General features: G+C 32.4%; 1 non-coding gene across 1 annotated transcript; it reads right to left on the bottom strand.

The window, feature by feature from the left end:
* Positions 1–3,010: 3,010 nt before the first annotated feature.
* Positions 3,011–3,081, bottom strand: Trnag-gcc. The gene has a single exon. It is a non-coding gene; the product is annotated as a tRNA-Gly (tRNA).
* Positions 3,082–5,571: the final 2,490 nt, after the last annotated feature.

The following is a 5,571-nucleotide window of genomic DNA, read 5'->3' as shown; positions in this document are numbered from 1 at the left end:
CTTTATTTGCATTTTTATGACGCTTTCAATGGTATGGTCACCGGGTTTCGGATGGTATTTTGTATGACGTACTCACCACAGCAAATAAATTATATTGCAAAAACGACACTTAAAAGGCTGTATTAAATTCATAAATGTGCTATTAAAATATTCATGCTTGGTTGAATGATCTCTGTACAATTCGTTTGGAAATCTATGTACTCTAAGTACTAAATATTTTTTGGCTTAAAGTCGTTTAAAGTCATGACACATGAGTGCCGTTTCAGGATTTACTTGTAACGATTAAAGCGTGTATGAGATTTAAGAATGACGAATGTTGATCTTCTCCGAGGGAATGGTACCTCCCTCAATATATTTGTTACGTCCTTGACCTAGTTTATGTCAAATATCAGTGCTGTTGCGTCTTTGATCCTCACTACGATGCAAATACAACATTACGTAATTCACACTTAGAACGCTTACAACACACTTGATTATGAAGCATATCCCAACAAGCTACTATTTTACATTTTCACTACAGATATAGAAAAATTATAATATTAGAGATGATATAAGGTGGGATAAGTGATTATTCATTAAATCAAATGGGATTTAATTTTTTAGTAACAGATTTAATAACTGAAAAAGTGCTTAGACGAAAAACATATTCATATATTATGCTATACTTTTGCTTCTGCTGTAGCCAGGTTTCGATTCTTTATCCAGTATCCATACAGTAGATATGTTCGGACAATAGCCAGCGACGGCAAAGTTGTGGTGAGCTGCACGTACTATGACTTCCTCCGGGATTCAACGCGTGGTAAGTAAATTGTGCACTTCATACGTGATGCTGGAGACTTTCACATTAAAGATTTACCACGCTACTATTGAAATTCTAAAAAGAAGTTTACGTCAGTCTAGTGTTTGTGTAGATAGTTTATTGTATGAATGATATTCAAATAAAATAAACAGACTATTCTGTGCTAGAATTAATCGACGTAAAAATGAAGACTGGTTCAGATCTAATGAGCGCAGGCTAAAGCTAAAATCAAACGGAATTTTATAGTGTAGATGTGAGTTTAAATGCGCCTGTTTAATCCCTCAATGTGAAAGCCTTCGTTGTATGGAACAGTTTCTTTGACTTGCCAAACTTATTGAATATAATGCGCCCAAACTTGCCAGTCAAACTCAACTACGTGTCTTTTGAATCCTGTCTTCGAGTTTAGTTCAATTTGCATTGTCTTTGTTTGCTTCGAACCAAATATGTTTTATATGAATAATTAATCGATTAAGTATATTTCTTATGATAATAATAAGACGGCTGTATACATTCTGTCTTTTGAAATTTTCTTTACTATGATAACAACTGAAAAATTCATCGATACTCGTACTGTATATTTAATAGGTATACGGCTGGTTGTTCATAAAAAATCTGATACATAAAGACAGAAAGATGTGTGAATGTGTTCACTATGTGTGTGTAATATGTATTGCTAGAATCATGAATAAATAAAGAACAAGCTACCATTTATAATACCACATTCATAAATGGTACGACAATAGAGTTTGTTCGAAATGTACAAAGTTAAATCTAACGACAGATTAGTAGTTCCAATGAATCGCTGCCCGTTTTCCGGCAATCTAAAATCGATCAAATTACGAGAATCAAACAAAGTTCTGCCAAAGTTTGTGTGAAATTGTGAATTGGTACAAATTGGAGCTGCGTGGCCTGCGGCTAGATATTAATGGGGAAATCATGACGAAAATCCATTGCTTGTTATTTGGCTTCAGTTTTTTGCAAGCTTTGCATTTCTTAAACCGGCGTTTTATACGACACAGTTATATTGTACTTCGTTGAATGCGGAAGCAATTCACTTGAATAGCAATTGAAAAACAAACAAGTTTAAATGAAATTACAAGCAACAGTGACTAAAACTAAAGTGTAAAATTACATTCGATTGAAGGTGATTAATGAAGTATTGTTAGTAACGAAAGTAAATATCAATGACCTCTCATCAATTTCAAAGAAGGCCACGTCGTTTTAAACTAAAAGGTGCCTATAGAACTTACTTTCATACGTAAAACTTTTTTCTATATCACTGTCAACTGTATTTTTTTAATATCTGTGGTTCTTAGCGACAAGAATAAACAATTATTCACAAGTAATTTATTCGTCAAAAAAACGTTTAAGAGTGAAATTTTAAATAAATGCAAGGTCTAAATAATAGAGAAACCATTCAGGTGGCGCATGATATTCTGAATTTACCTGGACAGGCTTAAAACAGCTGATTCCACTCACAGTCGGTGAATTGTATGAGCGAGAATTAGGGCGACGTACGCTAGGATTTATAACCCATTTGTGGGTTTGGAAGTATTAATTTCGTCATTTAATTGTTATTTGTTAGTCGACCGCTGTTATATAATGGTGAAGGCACAAATTTTAATATTAGTACCTATTGGATTTTATTTTCATACACAAAAAATCCAGTTCAAATAATGCCTTCATCAATAGAAAATGTAAGTAAAATTTATTATCGTTTTTTTTCATATATAATATAACATATTTCTTGTAAATTATTAAACAAATAATATGATCAATAAATGATTTTTCTCGATGGGAGGGTTATAATGGACTTCTTATTAACTTTTCTACATGTAGCTTATTGCCATAAAAGTATATCCTACTAATATTATAAATGCGAAAGTTTGTAAGGATGTGTGTGTGTGTTTGTTGCTCTTTCACGCAAAAACTACTGAACCGATTGCAATGAAATTTGTTACGTAGATAGTTGAAAAACTGGAATAACATATAGGCAACTTTTTATCCCGATATTCCTACGGGATACGTACTTACGCGGGTGAAACCGCGGGGCGCAGCTAGTTTTTTATAAACTGCATATTTGCTATCCTTCCTTCACATGTTGTCATCAAAATTGCCAGGATACAATTTTCTTCAAAGTAAATTCACTTATAGCGTTAGTGTATGTGATATAGCACTTAGAAGAGACAAAATACAAAATATAAAAAAGATTGCATCGGCCGGGAATCGAACCCGGGCCGCCCGCGTGGCAGGCGAGCATTCTACCACTGAACCACCGATGCTTGGTATCTCAGTTCATATATTAATATCATAATTAAGATTTTAAAAATTATAACAGGTAAATATCTTATACCTTTAAACGAGCAATTCTTGTATATATATATATATATATATATATATATATATATATATATATATATATATATATAATTGGAATCTCGGAATCGGCTCCAACGATTTTCATGAAATTTAGTATATAGGGGGTTTCGGGGGCGATAAATCGATCTAGCTAGGAATTTTTTTTAGAAAATGTCATATTCGTGTTTTATTCGTGTTTTTTTTTCCTGACATCTATTGGTGAATAATAATACTATTTTGCTTCGTACATAGCTGGACAACTGAAATAACACATAGGCACTTTTTATACCGATATTCCTACGAGATACGGACTTACGCGGTTTCAACCGCGGGTCACAGCTAGTTTTATTATATTAGAGATATCTCGAGATTTCCTCGAGGGTGTTAAAGTGATTAAAACTTATAACATATTATTAAATAACATGAATTATACTGAATAAATAATAGAAACCACAGAGAATAGAAGAATCCCTGGAACAATCTATTCTTTAGCCTATGAATATTGAATATTATGCCAAAAAACATATAATATATCCTACTAATATTATAAATACGAAAGTTTGTAAAGATGTGTGTGTGTTTGTTACTCTTTCACGCAAAAACTGCAGAACCTATTGCAATGAAATTTGGTATGTAGACAACTGGACATCTGGAATAACATATAGGCAACTTTATATCCCGATATTCCTACAGGATACGGACTTATGCGGGTGAAACCGCGGGGCGTAGCTAATTATAATTTATATGTGCTATGCTTTTGATTCTGTTGTCTTTTTGTTACTATGCTAATGTTTTATCTCTCTCTCTCTTTCTTTTACCGAATTCACGAGAGGTATAACTGCGCTGCGAAAATAAACTAGTTCTTATGTGAAAATAGTGGATTTTAGTGATTTGTAGTAATGAAACAAGTGTGTTTAATTACTACAAACCACCAAAAACCTCTAAGAACTAATAAGCACATTGAAATTAAAAATGAAATATAATAAATTAGCATACATTATCAATGTTCGACATTTATCGCGGGCTATTTGCATAAATCAGGCTAAGCTAATAAGGCCACGGCTCATCACTGACATTTACATGTAATCCATTTATCAGGTCTCGTCACGCGTCGTGCATTGATTACGTGTCACTATCGGCTAATGATTCGAGGCGATGGCAGCTTAATCCTAGCTTTGGAGACCTAATGGCGAGTACAAATCGAGTACTTGAGGGCATTCCTTGTCTCGCATTTGGCTATCTGGTACACGAGCACGGATTAACGTGACAAAGCAAGCATTATTGCATTTAATTAAACTTCCATTCTTTAACATTGGACAGATTCGGTTTCTTTGCATTTCTTTTTTAATTATTTTGTGTTTATGATTTTCCAGATACATCTCTTATGATAATAAGGGTATTAAATACAGCTTATTCAATAAATTTATTTAATATGCACGTAAATTAAATGACAATTACTTCTTTTTTAAATACATTGAATCTATACAAACCACGAAATATTGGTTGGCAGGCAGTGTGCCCACGAGCCGCGGTTTAGCTACCATGATTAAGAACCATTAATATAAATTCTATAACATATTGTCTATATCGTGCACACTAGCATTCGATTACATTATTTAAATTTGTTGTTAAATATATTAGCATGTATGTCGTCTGGGAGAGATCGATTAAGTAATAGGCGGACTTCTGTACAAGTTGTTATTCTTGTTGGTGTTGTTTTGTAATACTATATAACGTGTCACTAATTACTAGTCTTTTACGGTGGATTTGATGTCTATGTATACAACTTATATTCTTGAAATATTAAAGATACTTGTTAAATGCAATTCTGTCTTAATTGGTATCTTGGCACTAAATATCATTTCATTCTTATCACTAAATATCATATCATTATCTTTGAATAGATTTGTTGAATATACCTAATCCAAAAAATATTTCTTTAGCCATACAAGGATGCCAAATTTATTGAATTGTCTGTTTTATATTTAACGAGTAGCGTAGCTAAAAATAATTTTCTTGTTAAGTTACCTTTTGCCAAATGTTTATTATTGAATCTTTTTACCCCAGGAATACAATGGCTCTGAATAGATAGAATAGGTAGATACTTGTATGTATAGTTTATAAATGTTTTCTTTTATTGCTCTATTTGTATAAAGATATTTTATTATTTGTTATATTCTGTGATAATATTTATCTTAAAACAGAAGTCTAAAGAAAAAGCACAAAGCAAGGTTTTAATCACAATAATTATAACGTTGTTTTAAATCTTGGTTTTTTGACCTCAAGACTATTTCTCATCATATAAAAAGTGTGCTTTTTTCCTCAGTCATACTTATTATAATAGAGCAAGAGCCCGTGAGGGCCAGACCTTAGTTAAAGTATAAAATCTAAAAGTTTCTCTGTGTATGCCCACT

The sequence above is a fragment of the Zerene cesonia genome, chromosome 6 (genome assembly GCF_012273895.1).
Source record: "Zerene cesonia ecotype Mississippi chromosome 6, Zerene_cesonia_1.1, whole genome shotgun sequence".
Lineage (NCBI taxonomy): Eukaryota > Metazoa > Arthropoda > Insecta > Lepidoptera > Pieridae > Zerene > Zerene cesonia.
Note: the sequence above shows the minus strand (reverse complement) of the source record. Positions and strands in the feature narration are given on the sequence as shown.